The following is a 21,888-nucleotide window of genomic DNA, read 5'->3' as shown; positions in this document are numbered from 1 at the left end:
TTTGGAGTTAAATGTCAAATGTTTGTGTTTAGGAGATTTAAGGCCCGTTTGGATTTGTGTATATGTTATGTCTGTGTTTGTGAATTTAAGGGTACTAGGAAAGTAGACACTGCATTACACGCACACGCACATTCATACATGACAGTTGTTACATTATGCGTCATTTGATATTTCGTATATAAAGGAGACTATTTTTGAATGTATAATTGTAATTTTATAAATGATGGAAATCAAGACATTCTTGCATATATCAATGAGATTTATGAATTTGATGATGAAATCAAACACAAATACTAGTGATACAAAGTAAAATTCAGAAAATAGTAACTTTATTATGTGCAGGATGAAAAGTCAGATGTATCAGCATGATAATTTTGAGTTCCAAAAAAGGCATTAGTCACAATGTGTCTCGTCCACTAACATGAGGTATTCCTTAGTCTCCCTTCACTTCCCGTGGGCTCGACAAAAATACATGGAACGTTTTGAAATACAGCTGCATTGTTCAGCACAAATACAATCATGGCATGTTACTGATAAAAACAAGAAGAAACACTATTTAATCATGATTATGTTCTTTCAGAATTATTAGTCTTTGATTGAGGCACACAGGAGCTATGCTGATTGCACTTCATGTCATGTTCTTGTTATTTTTTTAACAAAGAAAAGCGACAGTTTATGATTTCAACACAATTATATCATGAATCGTAACATATATACTCATGAAATAACTCAAACATTGGAACTCGAACAAACAGCACCGTTGTGCTCGACTAACTTCTGATGCAAACATACTATGTGTTAAACAAAAAAAAATCATCCACCTATATTGATTGTTGATAGCTAAAAAAAGTCTGTTACCTAACAGTCCGATTTTGCTCGAACTGGCACTTCATAAAGCTGAATGGTGTGCAATTTTGTTGGATATTGTTTGAATGCATTAAAGGTCCATTCATAATTTATCATTGAAGGTGAAAGGAGGTGGCACATTTTGGTGACTCTTTTACCCTTCATGTAAAGAGTTAATTCTATAACAGGTCAATTTAGTGTGCATAACAAAAGGAGTTTCATTTTCTTTTTGTAATTCACCTCGTTCCCTTGGTGGCAAGAGTTTATCACATTCATGGTATTTAAATAAACTACACAGTATTTCTTCAGGCACTCTACACTAAAAGGATTGCTTAAAAAAAAAACAACAACACTCTTTTCGTTATGTGCATTTCATTGACTTGCTGTAGAATTAAGTCTTTGCAGGGTAAAAAAAAAAAAAAAAAAAGTATCACCAGAATAAAAGACACCTAAATTTTAGGTCAATGATGATGAATGAATGAAAAATAGTTCTGCAACCCAACAATATCCGACAAAATTGTACTCTATTCAGCTTTATGATGTGGCAGACTCCTTGACTAAAACATTAACGATCAGAAGTGTCAAATATTTTTGGAACACCTAGTACTTTATGGTCTGTACTTAAACAAACATCTAAAAAGATAACATCCTTCGACTTACAATTTGTAGATATGGAATCAACAAGCCCTCCCCGACTTAAAGCTATTGTACTTAAGTCGGATGACAAGAATTTTCTTAAAGCTATGGTATAGTTTTGGAAACCATAGAAGATAGTAAATATGTAACTGGTTCTATATTATAGAACATCATGGGTTCTAGAGCACTGTGAATTACTTAAAAAGATCAAATTTGGAGAGCATTCACAAATATGAAAATGAAATATCTCACGGGAACCTTGAGATTTTTACTGCAAGTATTACACAGACCTCCTTCTAGTTATCAACCACTGATTTGTATTGTAACAAGACATTTCGAAATAAACATAGTTGTTAATATCTCCTGAATAAGTCAAGTAATGCGAAACCAGTCACTTGTAGTCAAGTCAAGTTGGGCCAATGAAATGCTTACATACTTATTCATTTACCTACAAACAGATAAAAAATTATACGCACCTACATACATCTAATATACGTACATACATACAGTGTACATACCAAAATACTTATACGACCCTACCCCCTCCCCCCCCCACACACAAACACTGATCAAAGTTCTTTCTAAGAAAGTCTTATAAAAAATAAACAAAGTCGCCCTCAATAGCAGATAAACACACTTCTGCAGACTATTGGGATCTTGAAGTACCAGGTATACGTTATACGTACAAAACATAATACAGTGTAGATAGTATCAAGCTGCAACATAAAGCATGTGCTGTCTTTCATGCATAGAAAGAAGTAAATATTGTGGGGCAAGATATATGTAATTGTGAAAAGTTTTCACGAAACCCTTCACATAAACAAAACTAAAATCTGCTGCAAATTACAAGAAACATTTCACGTTGATTTTAGATAAATGTTTACAACTGTGTATAATCAATGGATTACAAAATCCGTCTAGAGGTTTGGGAGAAAACATAAATTTAATGTTTTTCTTTTTTTTTCATTTGTACAATAAAACAGGAGGTGAATGTGGATACTTCGAAATCATCGCCAGTTTGAGATTCACACAGGACTCTTTTTTTTTTTTTTGGGGGGGGGGGTAATTCCACCGTTTTGCTTCCCTCACTGTTCTGCTTTCACAAAGGTCAGCTTTTTTTCTTTTTGGCATCCGTAGACTTGAACTTTAGTACCACTGTTTTTACTTCTTCTTTCTCCAGTACACTCTCCTGATAGTAAACCACCCTGGATTGTCACTTATATTCCTAAATAAAACCAACCATGCATAATACCACCCTGGAGCTCTTATTACATCCCGAATTTCAATGGCAAGCCCACTGAATTTGCCAGCAGTCTTTATGAGCAAGTTTACACTTAGGCAACATGAACCGAATGAGCTTAAACCCAATGTTCTCTGTGTCATCGGATTTATGTACACTCGGAAATCCCTTTCGGAACGCCTGGCACGATCTACAGCAGCTTTAAATCTTGTACTAACACAAGATAGATATTGTCTAGATACAATGTCACGGCTGATGGCATATTGCATGATTCTAACCAGAAGTTCAAATGGCAACAAGTCAAATGTAAACACGTTACTTTCTGTAGGTATCCCTCCACTGTTTACTCCCTCATCATTCAAAGGAATTACATCATCGTCATCTCTATGACAGCTGACATTATCCTCCGAATGTGACATAACATCATCATTATCCTCATCCGATAGGGAATTTACATCATCAAATGAGATATTATCCTCCGAATGCGACTTAATATCATTATCTTCACCCGTTAGTGAATTTACATGATCACACAATTTTCTGTTTTCTTCACCCCTTTTGTCCTCATCTTGTTGAATGTCAACATCAGAGGAGATATTATCCTCTGAATGTGACTTAACATCATCATTATCTTCATCCGTTAGTGATTTTACATGATCACACGAGGTTCTATTTTCTTCATCCCTTTTGTCCTCATCTTGTTGAATGTCATCATCAGAGGAGATATTATCCTCCGAATGTGACTTAATATCATTATTGTCTTTATCCGTTAGTGAATTCACATCATTACACGAGGTTCTGTTTTCTTCAGCCCTATTGTCCTCATCATGTTGAATGTCATCATCAAAGGAGATATTATCCTCCGAATGTGACTTAACATCATCATTATCTTCATCCGTTAAGGAATTTACATCATCACACGAAGTTCTGTTTTCTTCATCCCTACTGTCCTCATCTTGTTGAATGTCATCATCAAAGGCGATCTGAACACTGTTTTGGATGACAGAGATAATTTGGCTTGTACTACTCTCAAGAGAAACGTAGTGTTCTCCATCTCCTTCAGGCAAATGTCCAACAGTTATAACGGGGATTTCGAAAGAATACACGTTTTCTGTCCTACCCCGAGGAGTAAGCAACATCGTTCCTTGATTTAATGTTGATACTATAAGAATTTGAATGTTGTAAATATCTGAAATCGCCTGAAGAGTTATATGATCACCATACGTTCCATCTTGCATCATATGGGTAAGATAACTTTCTGATGATTCTTCAACAAAAGAAGACCAGGTAGATGTCCGCTTCTTTAAGAATTTAACAACTTCAGCTCGGAGAGTCTCATAAGATCTGTGTATCCCTATCGTTTGTAATTGGTCAGCAACAGCAGAAAACTGGCAATTGCCGTCGCCTGGGGGATTATATTGCACAGAAAGACTAAAATCATGTTCAAATTGTTCTAGTCGGGATTGTTGGTCAAGAGTAAAGTAGAAATTTGATTTCAGTTTCTTTTTCCGAAAAGAAACCTTTTCCCTTTGTTTCTGTTGTGCTAAAGTGATACCAGTAATATCAGTAACCGAAAACCAACGGTCTAGGTCTTTCTTCAGAGCGGGATGGAAGAAGTTTACTTTGTACTTAAACCTGTTCACATTTCTCCCAATGATGGTTCCTTCTAAAACTGAAATTTTGTTGCACACCCTAGATCGTTTTGTTGGGACACGGATCAATACTTTGTCTCCAAGTTCATATATGGGTAACTTTAGATGCCTTTGTTGATAGGACAATGTTCTCCTATTAAGGCATTTGGAGGCATGATATGCTTTTTCCCTAATTTTGGAATTTGGCAATTTGTTGCAACTTCTACTCTTTACATCATTTGGATCATTGCGATATCTGTCAAAAAAAACTGTAAATGGAGACAACCACCCGAGAACTTCTTTGGGTTCGTCATTTAATATCTTCTCGTATTTAGGTAAACCGTGAACCCAGTTAACACCTTGTCTCTTATTTACTAGATCAAAATGTATTTTGGATTTCAGGGACCGGTGGGATCGCTCCACTTTTCCCTGGCTTTGGGGATGATAGGGAGCACTTTTGACATCTTTAATACCTAACGTCTTAAGTAGACGCTTAACCTTACTTTTAAATTCAGTGCCCTGGTCGTGCTGGATGAATTTGGGCTGACCAAACATATGAAAAATTCTTGAGAGGTGATGTGCTACGTTATCACTCGATTTTGATTGCAATGGCCTTAACCAGATGTATCTAGAAAAAACATCTATGACAGTGAGAATATATCTGTAGAACTTATTTCTGCACTTTATTCCTGGCCTCATGTTGATCAGATCAATTTGTAACCGTTCCATCACCTGTTTGGCTACTACAGGAATATGAGGTGCTTTATTAGTGAACCTTACATTCAGACGACGGTGACATGTATTATTTGACAGTACACTGTGAATTGCTTTTTCTGAGAGGCCAGATACACTATCCTTGAGCTTGTAGTTCAAACGTCTTGCACCAGTTCCCTTGGCACTGAAATAAGCATCTGACACAACCTTTTGAAGTTCAGACTTTCGCAATACCCTCTTTCCGTCAAGAAACAGTTCTGGCGGATGTCCTTGGAGTGAATATCGATCATGATTCCTGTACAACCGCGAAATTGCGTTTTTTTCCAAAGTTGTCCTTTCAGCACATGGGACATTAAACGTACCCTCCAAAAGCCTCACAATTATCCTGTACGTTTCGTCATCCATGGCTGTTGGCTGCCGGCTACCAACACATTCCACAGCTGTTATGAAGAGCAGGAATACAAAGAAGATCTTCATCCTGAAAAAAATAAAATGGAAAGAAAAGGATAGAAATGACACCTGGTTAAAAAAAAAAAGAAAAAAAAAACAGTCGTGCACATTTATTGATACCAAGTAAATTGGAACTCCAGTTTCGATGTCAAGTGACATTTTGCAATTAGATTGCACATTATGTCAGTCCAAGAATTAAACAAAGCCTTTTTACCATATACATATGTGAAAATGAAATATGGTGTATAAGGGGCTAGAACTTGCTCACAAGGATTGCTTTGTATTTCTTTTAGTTAATTCATTTTTGAGTGGTTGTAGCTTGACAAAAAAAAAAGTTATACGTAAGAAAGAGAAAAGTTACATTAGGCCACATGAAAAATTAGCAATACCAAAAGAATTAGAAATCAAAAAAAAAAAATGATAATAATACTGTCCTTCCGACAAAATTATTGTGATACTTTCTGTAAAAGTTTGACCTTCAAACTTTTGTGTAGGAAATGTTACTTCCTGACTATAAAATATATATGCAGTGTTGATATTCCATACAAATGGCAGAATGTCTGTGCTAATTTCACACCTATTGGGTGTTCCATGTTTACACGCGTTTACATCTTGAAATTGAAAATGGAGGATATGACACATATTAGTAATATCATGGTAATACAACTGCTCTTCTTTTGGGTTCTTAAGTATACAAGTTGTTAACCCTACCAAATATAATATCAAAACAAACAAAGAAATGAATAAATGAATAAAGAATGAATACAAACATAAAGGTAGAGGTCGAAGTAGAATAGGGTTATTCAGTAATGAACAAGTATTAAATTATAGTCCAGGCTAGAAGGCACCCAAGCTTGTTATTTGATATATAAAATGTTGCTTTATGGTTTCTTGTCAATTCGAGGGTACCGATTCCAAATCCGATTGATGCCACTCACGTAACCTTAAACATTTTCGGCAAAATGCAAAAATCCAGAATGGTCACCAGATATGCCAGTTCGGCCGTGATAAATACAATAATGTGTATTATATAACCAATATAATCCACCAAACTTTGTACATTTTTCTTCTTAGAGTTACTCCATCAGCATTTGCAAGAGAATTTTCATTCCATATAGGTTCATTTAGTGTTTAAAGCTCAGTTTCAATGCAAAATGGCCGCCATTCCTATGCTCATGTACTATATGAATGACAAAACATACGCATGGAAATATACAACAAATTTACTGTATTTCCAGTCCAGTTCCTATGCTATCATCCAGTTCCTATGCTATCATAAAGTGTTGCATAGGCAATACAAATATGGTGGGTGCCACTTATAGAGGACCTACCTGTATTTTTGAGCATTTAATATTCATAAATCTTATGATGTTTAACACAATTTCTTATATTCTATTTTGTCTCAAAAATGAATATACAATGTAAGTTCACTAAACGTCACGAAAGAAATCAATATACCATCACATTCTATGCATAGGTTGAATATAGAAATGTAATACTGACACAATGCATTAAGAAGCCCAGATGCATGGTAATTGTCAAATAATGTTGAAAATGGAGGGGATCTAGGGAACTTAGAACGCAGAGCTTCTAATATGCATTCCCCTACAGCCATATTAAGAAAGTAAAGAAAAATCCTATTCAGTAAGTGCAGAGATACATGGTTATTATAGACAAAAACACATCGGACGTTGATGACACCGCTAAAAACCCTTTACATTGTATTTTTTTTTTCCAGGAAGGAGTTGGGGGGGGGGGGGGGAGGGAGGAGTCCTGAGGCGACTACAGACTATTCATTAAACATCAACAAAGGAGCAATGTGAGGTACCTCTCTCAGTTCTCTTACAGTTCCCAGGTGTTGATAATTATACACTTAGACATCATGATGTCAGCATTCAGTCTTGCTTAAAACTTAAACTGTCATTTTTATTGTCATTAAAAATCCCTTTAATTATATATATGGCAGCAGGTGACATCAGCCCCAAATATTCTCAGGCTAAAAATGCATATTAGTCCTGCAATTGCAACCCCATCTGGAGATGTTATGCACTTCCTCAGGGGTCAGATTGTGATTATTTGCAATAGAAACAGGATGATGACATTAAAATTTGCTTAATCACTACCTGTTGAAGCCCTATGGCTTTGTTGCCAGGCCAGAGACAATGTTGTAGGTAACTTGGGTGGTGCGGGAGATGACATTAGACCAGCATCTGCACCACCCCGTTTTGGGGTCAAAGCTTTCAAGTGACAGGAGGGAAATTAGTGGGATTTCAGAAGCATGTATAGACGGCAGGTTGTTCAGGAGGGGTGGGGGGGGGGGCATTTCATGAAGAGTTATGTCAGATCTTATCTTTTTAACAAACTGTGATAAGCTACTAAAATCCTTGCATCTGATAGCTGAGAGCAAATTGTCAGACAAATTCATCAGACAAAACGCTTCATGAAATGCCCCCATGCTATCATGAAGAATTCTCACATAACCCCCATTTTGAAACAGCTCCATTGGCTTCCTGTTCAGTCACGTATAGTTTTTAAGATACTGTTACTGACTTATCAGTGCCGCCATTCAATGGCACCAGAATATCTCAGTAAGTTCTTGGTCAGGTACGCTCCCTCTCGTAATTTAAGATCAACTCAGAAAAATTTTCTCCAATGTCCTATTATCACAACAAAGTTTTATGGTGAGCGATCTTTTGCCCATGGTGCTCCCACACTGTGGAACGCTGTTCCGTGTTATATAAAAGAAGCTCCCACAGTTAAAGTTTAAAACTGCTCTTAAGACATTTCTGTTCAAAAAGTATTATGAATGAGTTTGGTTCTGCATTTATGGTACACATATTGTACACTGCATTTCTTCTTTCTACTTCATCCCTCTCCTTAAAGCGCATAGAGACACCACAGTAGTGATACTTATGCGCTATATAAGCACTGTGTTATATATATATATATATATATATATATATATCATGGTTGGAAGGTCAGGTATGCGTTGACGGCGCTGGTGACACTTGTCATCCTTTCCTTCCAGCGTAAGGAGGAAGAGTGCTCAAGTGCCAGTGAAGGGGGTGGACTTCCCTATGCCTCATACCCTTGGAGGCTTGCCACAGAGGGCTGCCTTCAACATAGCACTGGCAAGATGGTTACTAAGATGGAAGGCATGGGTCTGATGATAATCTTGTAATGGTTTGGGCAAAGTCTCCAGAAGGTGAAGTACTCCTCTATTGTCTTGAGATAAGTCAGTACTCGGCTTGTGTCATCCAAGGACTTTCTATGAGACGTAAAGGCAAAATCATCTGCAAACTTCCTACGTGAAGTGAGTTATGTCACCACATGTATGTTAAAAAGAGCTCTAGTGGATCACGAGTTAGTTTACACGAATTAAAGCCACAATTAAGGAGGTCATATTCAGAGTCCTAATACAGCTGGTCTGGTTTCCTAGAGCAGTCATGAATTTGCAAGTGCTGAAGAATCAAGCAAGCAGACAGTGTGAAGTTGCTATAACACTGCTTTCAGAATGAGGCAGACTGTACACATCTCAGAGGCTCCCTTGAATTGAAAAATGAAAAAAAAAATGGTGGTAAAATTCATCTACCTTCAGAGCAGTGAAGCCTTCCACCTACCATGGCTGCATTTAGGCAACAATATCAGCATGTCTATTGTCAGATAGCTCTGTGGATGGTTGCTACTGGTAAGGTTGGGCTTTGGATCTTCTGTAAACGAATGCTAAAGCAAGTTCCCATGTCCTAATCCTGTCTCTATGACAAGATCACCCAGTGACCCCTATGAAGTACCTTGTAAGGCAATTGTAGGATTGCAGGGGTTGCGGAACTGAGGGTTAGCAGTAGCAGAGGTGGGGGCAAACTACAGGTGTAAAACAAGCCCCTTGACTAATGAACCCATCCAATTACACATACAGTATATCCATCATGAATCACCTGTGTTGTACTAACATTGGTAAATATTCCATAATTTTAAAATTCATCATTGATGGAAAGGTGTGAGCAAAGTAGGCCTACTCATCTCCAGACAGAATGTGTCAATTTTTCAGTGGCAAGCAAAATATCCAGATTTCCTGTTGTTTTTATATATCTTGTTATTTTGAGCATGTTGAGTTGCAATAGGTGCCTACATATGAGGTCATATCTGTTTCAGTGGGAGTAACTATGCACTTCTCACAGTTGTGTGGGGTAAGACAGACTTTTTCCTGATAGCAGTAGCAATGCTCCTGACAATGACTCACTCTTATGATATGCGTCTTTCAGCAACATGTGCATCAACTCCATTACAGTGATTGCATTCTTCGACAAGCTTATGATTTCATTGTTGGATGTTACAAAATAAGATTACTGTGGTGTGATGACTCTCTGTTTTCTCACTTTCTGTTTACAATGAAAAAAAAAATAACATTGTGGATACTACTATCAATACTTTACTAAACTCTTTGTAATTCTCCAAACACAAGTCCATGCTGTTACATTTTAACCATCATAAGGAAATTGCAGAACCAGTGGTAAATCTAATCTATATCAGATAAGGCAGAAGGTAATTTGTCATTTGTATTTCAAAGCAAATCATACTCTGGTTTAACATGAAAAACTTTTGGGCATTTTTTTTTTTTCATTTCAGAGATTTCACGACAGAAAGTGAGGTGGTCCCTTTTTTCCACTTTCACCTGCCTCATGTTCTTTCTCGAATGAGTGAACTGAAAAGTTTATTTGATATGGCTTTAGATAATGTAGAACAGGACAGTTAATTGGATATTTCATTTGTGTCATCATCCAAGATTCAGTCTTTTTATTCTGGAAATCAGAGTGATTACTATGATGTTGAACATCTCAAGGCAAGTAAGTATCAAATGTTCATATCTAATAATTCCTGATAAACGATCTTGATGTTGGCATCAATTCAAGTTTTGGTGGATTTTTTTCCAAATTCCAAGGGCAAATCCATATTAAGGTAGCAAATTTGGATGTTTGCATCAAAAAATAAAATAGCTTTTGTTAGTAACAACCTTCTGATTTATAATGAGCGCATGAATTGAATAACAGTGTACCTGAGTGATAGTCAAAAAAGAAAATTTGTTTATTTCCATGTACACTTTGCCATTCATATCGAGCAGGGGTATATGAATAGCATCCATTTTGAAGTTTTGCATTAAGAATATAATAAGCCCGCCCCCCACCAAAAAAAGAAGAAGAAGAAAACAATATATTTTCTGTTTGCTTGTTTGCTTGCTTATTCTGCTAGTGGCACTCATCATATTTGCATTGCACATGCAAGACTTGATAAAGCATAGGTATGTGACTGAACATTCGTCTTCTATTTTTACGCATATTTTTTTTTTTTTTTGCCATTCATATAATACCCGAGTATAGGAGTGGTGGCCATTTTGAATTCAAAATAACTTAAAATACTAAATGTATCTCTTCAAATGAAAAATTTCTAGCATGTGCAAGTAGAATTACTCAAGAAACAAAAATTAGAAAAAAAAAAAACCTTGATGGAATAAGTGGACATAACTGGGATTATCGATATCACAGCCAAATTTGCTTATCTGGTGGCCATTTTGGATTTTTGCATTTTGCTGAAAGTGCTCAAGGTTATGAAAGTGGCATCAATCGGATTTGGAATCAGCACCCTCGAATTGACAAGAAGAAATCAGAAAACATTGTATATATATTAAGAAAACAAAAAAGATTAGGTGCATTTTCCATGGAGCCTAGCCTGGACTAATTAAGAATAGCTGGTCCTGTATACGAGTAATTAGGAATCTGTGCATGTTGCATACACTGAACTCAGAGGTTAAACAATGTACTTAGAATGAACTTTTGTTACATCAGGTGATCAGTCTGTATGTGTTAAGGTTAACAAACAAATTAACTGAGTTGCAGTAGGAAATTGCCTTGTTACACGATTTTTTTATCCACTGTAAACAATATGCCTTGAACAATCATGGAAATAGCAATAGAAAATGCAAACCTTTTCATGGTGTACAGACCAGTGACCCCTAAGAGCTCTGTGGAAACGTGTGAATTCAACTGGGCCACTTCCTGATGACAGGACTGCTCTCAGCTACCTTGAATCAACAGCTGATGTTTCCTTTAAGTATAAGAATCAATGAGAAATGCAAAAGGATAATGCAAATAAGACATAATAGTCGAAACGACACTATGAAAAAACAAGAGGCCCAGAGTGTTCACCTGTATATCATCAGTCAATACATCCGACACAGAACCCCATGCCCCCATCCCACCCCATAAAAGCAGCTTGAAGAACTCCCTACACCCTGAGAATAATACCTGCCAAGTTGGTTGCAATCCATCCACTGCATGGTTCTGAACATGATAAAAATGTGTTTTCCCCTTGGGCCCCCTCCTCAAAGCTTTCAACACTTGTAGGAGCTCTCCCATGTGGCCATCTAATTTTCCCTTCATGACTAAAACATAATCATAAGGGTATCTACAGACATGTACAGCGTATTTTGACTCTACAGTTTTACGGTCTGGAGAAGATTTTTATAGTCTTCCCCGTTATTTCCTTTCCCCCTCCCCCTTTCCAGAACCTCTGGGGACGAATTGTCCCATATCAACAACTTTTGGTATCTATAAACACCTGAAGATGATCCTCACCAAGTTTGATTAAAATCTGCCAACAGGTACCAGAAAGAAAATGAAATGTATAAAGTTAATGCATGATGGATAATTGACCGAAACGGACAACAATAGCTCACTTGAGCCTTTGGTTCAGGCAAGATAAAACAACAAAAACAAAAACAGAACAAAATGGTGACTGTAAGCAATATCACATTGTGGATTAGGAACTATTGGAGGTGTTTCTTGTTGTTTTTTGTGTACTTTTTGCCAATTTGGATAAAAGAGGTGTACATAATAAGCACTATATAGCTTTCTTTTTTACAGAACACACTAAAGGTTCTAAATTTGTCATTTTCTGACTTAATCTTATGACTATTCCAATGCATTTAAAAGCCAATAACAATATAGAGTACTCTTTCCACCTGTAATGGCTACCTTGTACCTCACACCCATTCCCTGTTTCTTTTTAACAGTTTTTTTTTTCTTGCTACAAAATTTCTGTGCCCACCCATGAAAAAAAAAAAAAAACATAACTGCTTCCTTTCTGGTTTAAACATGCTACAAAGAAATATCCTCTTGTTTTGCTTTGTAGACACGCTAAAGTGCACCCTTCCTCCAGTGTGCGCCAATCATGTTCTAAGTAGTTGGATGTTATTTTTGACTGCTGCTAAAGAGAAAACTGTGAGCATGACAAAGATGTTGACTTTGAAAGTCAATATTGTAGAACAGTCTTATTACAAAATCTCAAGACTAAGAAAAAAATGCATACCGTCCAGCTGTTGAATAGATAAAGTGAGTTCTTGAACAGCATTCTGAAGGCAGCACTAAGCTCAGAGGCAGACTTGAGGTAGAACCAAAAAACCTTCCCGTTGAGCTCGGACTCCAGATGCTTGAAATTCCGTTGGCAATGCAACTGGCTGTATAAACAAAGTAGATATTTTAATCAAATCAAACGCTTCTCTCTCAGCTTTTATTTCTACTTCCTCCTTACCACCACCCGCCTCCCCCACTCCCCCCTAAAAAATACATATATATAATTATATATATATATATATATATATATATATATATCGTCGGGTTTACCACGAACCGTTCTATCTCAGTTTTTGGGGAATTTGAGTTTTTTGCATAATTGTTACATATAGACTCTCCTCTTTGTCGTGTTAAAGTTTCTAAGCAAAAAACGCATTTTTTACAAATATAGGGTGGTCTATCTCAAACCCTCTGATGAGAAATGTAACAAACCCTTTACCACGAATCGTCCTATGTCAGATAGGTCACTTTGTGGTAAAACTTGACGCGGTTGCGAATTGCACCCGCCGCGGACGTCCCCGGCCGCCGGCCCGCGCGCAAGAACTTACGTGCAGGTACGTACGTCGTGCGCATGTACAAATTCGGGCTTTCGTGCGTGTGCGTGCAGAAATCTGACAGGCCAGCGCGCGCCTAGTACGTGCTGTATTAGTTGCGGATCTCACTACGCGCTCCTTGGTAGTTGTACTGTCATCAAAGATCAGTCATGGACGGCTTTCCTCTCACCGGAAATCAATTCCAAGGATTACAGGTGAATATCTGTTTTTTATAAGACTACTCTGGATATAAGGACAAGAATCGTTAGATATTTGTGAAGACAATTCATGAATTCATGAAAAGCTTATAAAATAACAAACAGTAAAATGTTGTGAGTTAGTGCGTCAAGACTAAACGTTACAGTGTCACTATAGTGTACAAGTGTATTAAACCTTAACTTCTATAAGCCAGACCGTTAGTCGCTGTAACGTTAAACGTTGTCGATGATGGTTTGGGGTGATTGATATCATCTAACTAGGTTAGGCCTAACGTCAGAAAAAAAAAAATCCGAGTTGTTCTTAAAATGTCAGAATTGTAAAAAGAGCCCATATTATCTGATTAGTTCTAACAGTAACATTGTTACTCAAGGTTAGTTCGAACGTTACGACGTTAATACTACAATAGGGTAATAGAAACTCTAACGCTACTATGGTAAGTTAGTATTGAAGTTAACACTAAATAGGCAGTCTAAGTACTAACTAGTTCTAGTTTCTAGACCATACAGTACTATAAACGAGCAGTAAACCGTAATAATAGAGGTATGCTACTGACACTAACATTAAATTAACTGGTCAGTTCTAACGTTACGGGAGTAACAATGTTATTACCGTTAGGTCTAAAAGTGTTAACGTTAACGTTAGAACTTGAAGATCTCAGTTGGACCCTAACTCAGTTGTTAAACGATCTCTTTGGTCTTAAACGTTAGACAACTTGTGTCTAGAATTTAGCTAACGTCCAGTTAGATAGGCCAAGCCTTTTAGATCTAGGCCTAACCATTACTAACGTTAGTGTAGAGGTTCTAGTAGAACTCAACCTATATCCAGGGCTGCAAACATTGGAAACTAGTTGAGAGTGAGACTCCAGGCCAATGCTATAATTTAGGAGTCAAAATGAGTGAGATCAATAACAAATGCATGCAAATGAAATAAAGTTTTAGAATCGAGAAAGGACCAAAATGAGTCAGAGTGAATCTCACTCTCAATGAGTGAGAGGTGGCAGCCCTGTATGTCACTAACCTTGTTTACGCTAGTGCTGTAACGTTAAATAGGGACACAGGATCTGACCTGTTAGAGTCTAGAACTAGTAATATATATCTAGACCAATTATCTTAGCGTTTAACAGTTAGGGCGTAGATAGACATTCTACTACAAACGTTAGGCCTAATAATGTTCTACCGCCGTACCGGTACTTTCCTATTATAGTATAAAAAAAAAGAAAAATCCAGATTGTAGTATGGGATTCTGTATGTGTATTCAACGTTACACATCAAAATTGAACACAACTGTACAGTCTAACGTTAGGGCCTAGCTGCTAAGTGGGATCCACATGAACTAACGTTAATGTTAATAGACTCGAGCCTATAAAAGTCAACTTGACCAAACTCTGGTCTAGATCTCTCTTCATCTAGACTCAGTGTCTATCAAGACTAGGCCCTACTGGCGCTGCGAAAGAAGGTGCTTCAAATTAAAGTTTAATCTCATTCGTTTTTGTTAGAACCTTATCTGGATTTGGCCTAGCCCTTGGCCTAGATCGATTATGCCTAACATAGATATTAGCGTTAATCTGTTTCTCGTAGGACGACTGGACTGCTCCAGACAACGTCACTTAACCGAGTTAGACATAGAAGTTGGAACTCAAGTCTAACACTAACAGTTACTGCTGATATAATGATTCTAGAATAGGCCCTATCTAGGCGTAGTGTCAAACGTCAGAGTCTATTGAATTATCTGACTGATGTCTAACAAGGCTTTGTTATGTAGCTCTACCTCTACTAGATCTCTATCACTAGTCTGGCAGATCATATGTACAACTAGATCAATGGGTCTATTTTCTACTTAAAAATTAAATGGGGTTTTCTGCAAAATAGAGTTAAAATGTTATCCCATGATGGTACTGTAAAACCTGAAGTAGCATGTAGATGGTTTAATCATATTGGGGGTTATCAGTGCGAAAATCCGATCTTCTTTTCTTTTCTTTTTTTTTTTGGGGGGGGGATACTGTATAATGCACCGTATATATGGTATTTTCAAGTTCAGCAAAATGAAATGAGTAATTTGCATGAATCAGCCTCTACTATGTAAAACAAAATCGTGGTAATTATAGTAAGATGAATAATAATTGTGGTAAGTGGAATATTAAGGAATCTATTAATAGCAATGCTTGCAAAATTTGGCATGTACCTTTACTTCAATTTTTTCACGTTCCTTTATTTCTAATTTTCTTGTCTTTTGTGTACGTGTTTGGCGGATTGGCATTCAATACATACATAGAAGTCGAATAACCGCTGGTGAAACGTCGGCTTTAATACAGAATCTGCGAACTTTTATTTCTTGAGAATTTATCCCTTAGGATTTGCTTATATACATGACAAAATTATAAAATTAAAAATGCAAGTATTTGAGTTGATATGAATTTTCAATCATATGAATATAAGTATTAGAAAAAAATGAATTGAAGGACAGATTATTGAATGAATGGGTCAATGATGTTGATGTTCAAAATCGTCACAATGTGAGTATTGGCATTAACCTTGAAAAGCTGTTTGTTTTCAGATGAAGACCAAAAATCAAGTTCACCACTGGAGATGGCAGATATGTTGGACCCAGAGGATGACATCCCTTTAGCTGCACTTCAAAGAACTACGAAATCGGGGGCAGATGACAAAAAAGCAGGTATTTTGTATTTTCACCTATTTATAACTTGACACAACACGATTTACTCGTTATTTGTTTTTAAAGTAGAGAATAAATAACGCGTATGAGAAAACTATGTTAGGGAAACAAGAGAAAAAAGAAATTAGGAGAAATGGGGGCAGTATAGATAATAGACTTACTTGAATAATGTAAATTCAATTATAACAGAGAGTTAGGTTGAAGGAAAGAACATTATATGAATGTTTCAATGGCGGTGATGTTCAAAATCTGTCACTACATTAATTGTGAGAATTGATATTGACTCTGGAAGGTTCTTCATTTTCAGATAAAAAGCAACAAATCAAGTTCATTGAATATGAGAAAAAATTTGAATTGAAGGACAGATCATTGAATGAATGGGTCAATGATGTTGATGTTCAAAATCGTCACAATGTTAGTATTGGCATTAACCTTGAAAAACTGTTCATTTTCAGATGAAGACCAAAAATCACTTCAAAGAACTACGGAATCGGGGCAGAGAACAAAAACCAGCAGGTATTTCATATTTTCACCTATGTATAACTTGACACAACACAATTGTACATTTTATTTCTTTTTAAAGCAGAGAATAAATAACGTGTATAAGAAAACTATAGTTGTGGAACAAGAGAGAGGAAAAAGTAGGAGAAATAGGGGCACTATAGAAAATGGCTTACATGAATAAAGTAAATTCCCCTTTATGACAAAGAGTTGGGTTGAAGGAAAGAACCTGAAATGAATGGATCAATGATGATGATGTTCAAAATCTGTTGATGCATTGATTTGGAGTATTCATATTAGCACTGCGATCGTTCTTCGTTTTCAAATACAGATCAAAGATCAAGTTCAACAAACAACAATGGAGATGGCAGAAATGTGGGATCTAGAGGATGACATCACTTTAGCTGCACTTCAGAGAACTACAGAATCGGGGCGGAGGCGACACAGTGACACTCTCGACGACTAGCTAGTCTAGCCACGGACTGCAGGGTGCTGGAGTGGGGACTGGAAAGGAGGGCCGAAACAGGAGGGGGAGACGAATTCATGGATTTTCTTTCCAAATATTTGAAGATTATTGTCCTCAGACCTAGTCTAGTCTTATTATAAACTGAAAACCACCTGCATTCCTTGGAATTGATCTGCGGTGAAGTGTAAAGCCGTCCATGACTGATCTTTGATAACAGTAGGAGCAGCTACGTAGCGTAGACCGTAGGCCTACCAGATTTCTGCACGAAGTTCGATTCATCCCGAAGATTTTGATGTAGAAGGTATCCAGAGGATGGAAGGGGTAGCTGCTTGTATGTAAAGAGAATACGCCCAGGAACTCGGTATAAAGTTGTCAAGAGAAAAGAATTGTTGCACCACATTGAAAAGACAAACAGGCTAATCCGTACGAGAAAGTTCATTCCGATAAATCTGTTTATCCACCTCATGTCGACGTGTCAATCATGGCTGTCATAAATTCAGCACAGCAAACTGAAGAAATCCCGAAGACGTACCTCGACCTCGAGGACTTGGGAAGGAAAGGCAATAGATCGCTAATCACACGGAATCAAAAGTAACTGACATGGCGCTAAGGAAGAAACGCGCTATTCATTATCTTCTTCCTCTAGCGGGCAGTAAGCTAAAAGCGTGCAAAAGCTTATTCCTCAATACCTTAGGAAAAGCAACGTATTTGCGACATGAAGAATTTAGGAGCTTGTTATTGTTCAGCAATTTTGCAGCTACTGTGTAAACCTTATGCTTCAGGTTGATACATGAATTTTTAAGGCCAATGGTAATAATTATGGCCTTGTTTATCATGCATTCACACTTAGAGTAAACCATGCAATATCGTTTTTCATTTCTGAGAAAAATAAAGCTTTGCACATTAGTCATGTTAGTGATTTCTAACGATGCTTCAGTAAGCGCAGTTGCAAAGTGTTTTTCATACATGTATGATTGATAGCCTAAATATTACAGCCTAGGAGATCAACATGTCTGACTTGTACACCATTATTGACTGCTGAATTATGATCCCTTCGGTGAGGATTTGTAGTTTTTATCTTAAGCTGGAAATGTAAATGTGTTATCACCAGAACATGCACTGCCTGCAGTTATTTCATTTCATTGCATTGCAGGACTTCATGGTTTCAATGTTTTGCTGACAGCGTAACCGCAACTTCTGTTCACTAATGTTTAACTAGTATTTGAATGGGATCACATTAAAAGGGGAAAAATGAATATACTGTCGAATTTCGATAATGATAAACCCGTTTCTTGATGAAAAAATAACGACAGTCTTGCAGTGCAACAATTTCATAATATCCTCTTTTGTCAATGCTTTTACACTAACTGTTCATGACATGTTATGTGATTCTCTACGACAATGCAACTTAAACAGGAATCGAAATATAATATGCAGTTCGTTAGATATGAATTCTGTTGTAAAAGTTTCCCATTTCATAATCTGAAATTATTTTCTCATTTCACGTTTAATGCATGGCAATTACTTTGTTTGATGACGTTATTGACTAATTACAATAAAATGTTGTGTGAGTCAGTAAACAAATAAAAAAAGTTGTGCTTGAAATTATGTGTCATTCTCTGTCTCTCTGTACATCTCTCTATGCAAGATTAAAGATGTTTGTATGCGTATTTTGGTTAGGGGGGATTTTTTCTTTCCCATTTAATATTTTTCGTCGTGCACTTTATGCACTTTGTGCGTTGTGTCTGTATGTGCGTTGGTTGTATGCATGTTGTTTGCTATCTAGATGTTATTGTGTATGTGTGTTTATTTTTGTTTGTGTGTATGTATGTATATATATATATATATATATATATATTATATATACATAATACATATGTGTGTGTGTGTGTGTGTGTGAGTAAGCGTGTGAGGGGGGGGGGGTGTGTATGTGTGAAATTAAGTGTGTGTGCGGTTGTGCCCGCATTTGTGTTTATTTATGATTATCCAAGTTTTTGGTTAAGGGTCGTTAGATTTCTGAAGGTTGGTATTCAGTGAAATTTATTACAGAAAATGCTACTTGCATTGCTTAGTTGACTACTACTCGATAAGGACATTATTATGAAATATATTTGAAAGGACAAGTTGAGAAGCCTCCCACCCCTTCCTTCAAGATTCCTTTAATACGGTGAAAGAAACAATCAGCATGAACAGTGTAGTTAAAGTAGATGAAAAATCATTGCTAACCACGAATTTTTCGTCCAATAGAGGCCTATGACAAACCGTGAGAACCTGGTTGGTATATTGGCCTATTTGATTATATTTGTATTTAAAAAGTGCGAGTCCATATCCTAAGTTATAATGGTCAAGTGGGGCATCAAGATTACAAATAAAAAAAATGCATCTCTCGTTCCGCCCCATGCATATTATACGGTCCGTGAACATAGGACAGTTCGTGGTAAAGCATCGACACTCGATTCTCCGGTGATTTCGACATAGGTCACATCGTGGTAAAGTTCGAAGACTCGATACTGCAGTGCGCGCAAGATAGGACAGATCGTGCAAAGAATCTTCGTATAAATACGGCTCAATACTGCTTTTCTATGAAACCGTAAACTAACATGTAAGTTTACAAGTTTCTTGCTAGAAACTTTGTCGGCACTGTGACATGTTCTTTGGCACAAACTATCCCTAGGTACTCTTCTCTCTTATGGCCTGCGTTTTATAGATAAGCAATAAGCCATTTCTGGAAAAGTAAGGCATAAAGAGAGATACAATGTTTAGAAGCGATTTTCTCAAAACGTCATTATTTGAGATAGGACAGTTCGTGGTAAACCCGTCGATATATAACAATAAATGAACACAAACAAACTTCAACACAACTAGATCTATGTATTGATCTGAAAGTCCTCTTTCAATCAGGGCTGGATTTAGAGGATGCACATATGGTCTTGCAACTCCTTTTGAAGCATTATTTGTAGAAAATGTGCTCTTTTTTTCTGTAAGTGTGGTCCCACCCACCCCCCCCCCCCGAATCCCTTCTCCTTGGGATTCTTATCCAACATTGGTTACTTAAAACATGATCAGACCCCCCCCCCCCCATATAAATCGATTTGCTATTTTTTTTTATAACACATGCATTATGCTACAACAGTATGTACATGCCTTAGTATTACAGTGCATAACACATATATATATATATAGATAGATAGAGAGAGAGAGAGAGAGAGAGAGGAAATCCAACTCTGGAGGACCACCTATTCATACATGTCAGCTATGAAGAGGAAAATGTTGGTTGTATGGAAAGAAGAAGAGTGATACCTAATTATGTTGACAAATACCATGCATGACTGAGCTCATGAACTTTAAAGGGGATGGCTTACAGTAACTGATCAGTGGGAATCAGTGGGAGTGCTGGGGGTGATCATTCCAATTCTTGTGAGATTCATTTAAAATTACATTCTATGTCTAATGGCTGTGTTTAGGATTTGTTTGTAGGGGTTCTTCTAACATTTTATCGTTCATAAGCTTTAACATTTCCACCTGTCAGATAACTGGTCACTTCCACTATAGAGCAAACACATATGATCCATTCATCTCTATTCATATTTAACACATTCTAGAAACTATGTAGATTGAATATGAGCTTCAAAAGAAAAAAAAATAATAGGTAAGTCTTTGTAGGAGTAACCAAGTTGTCAAGATCTGTACCATGTTGAAGATATTGGACCATAAAAAGTTAATGTCAATAATGCCATTAATGGAAGAAACCCTAAACACAAACCTGCAGTCATCCCGGTCGGGCTGTTAATCTGACTACTTTCATTGACAGATCCCATCCATTCAGTGAGAAATTCATTGTTCCCTTATGCAACACTCAGCCCTTGGAAAAAGTGCAATTTGTCATTGTTGTCTTTTGAGTTCATGTGCTCAGTCATGCATGACATTAAATTTCTCAACATGATTTAATTAGGCATCAATACTGACACTAGAAAGACAAAGAGTTCTTGTTTCCTCAAAACGTAGAATCTTCTCTCCATAGCTGACAATAAATTGATAAGAATAAATGGTCATGATGGCATAGGCCTCTTAATTTTGACTACCCTTTTTCTTTCTTTCTTTCTTTCTTTCTTTCTTTTTATGATAGGCCTACACTCTGTAGAGTATCTATCAGTTAGACCTACATGTTAGTACTGAGGAAACTTACTGGTAGATCAAGAAGTTAATGTAGTTTTGCTCTTGAGTCGTTTTGGGTCTTATTGATTTAGAGTTAGGCCAATTCTAGCTGCGTGATGTGTCTGGCCCCTCAAACACTGTAAAAGTGGAGACATTTTCAATGTCGGCTAGAACTGTTTCAAGGTCTACTTTGAAAATGTCTCTAGACTTTTGTAATTTCAACGTGTCCATAATTATGACCAAACAAATGATACAAATGGGTGGAAAATGGCCAGACACAGAAAGATCACATCAGTCAAATTAGACTTCACTGTTACTTAACAGGTCTAACGTTACCGTTAGACTTTCTTTGGGCTGGTTGTAGTGAGAGACTAAAACTACAAAATGTCTATTAAAATCCTACCTGTAGAAATTAGGA

The 21,888-nt window shown here is 36.9% G+C and overlaps 1 long non-coding RNA gene across 1 annotated transcript; it reads left to right on the top strand.

The window, feature by feature from the left end:
• The first annotated feature begins 13,607 nt into the window (after positions 1 to 13,607).
• Positions 13,608 to 18,037, top strand: LOC140227002 (uncharacterized). The gene is made up of 4 exons (XR_011901010.1): positions 13,608 to 13,671; positions 16,229 to 16,348; positions 16,804 to 16,864; positions 17,181 to 18,037. It is a non-coding gene; the product is annotated as an uncharacterized lncRNA (long non-coding RNA).
• Positions 18,038 to 21,888: the final 3,851 nt, after the last annotated feature.

This window comes from Diadema setosum, chromosome 4, assembly GCF_964275005.1.
Source record: "Diadema setosum chromosome 4, eeDiaSeto1, whole genome shotgun sequence".
Taxonomy (NCBI): Eukaryota; Metazoa; Echinodermata; class Echinoidea; order Diadematoida; family Diadematidae; genus Diadema; species Diadema setosum.
Note: the sequence above shows the minus strand (reverse complement) of the source record. Positions and strands in the feature narration are given on the sequence as shown.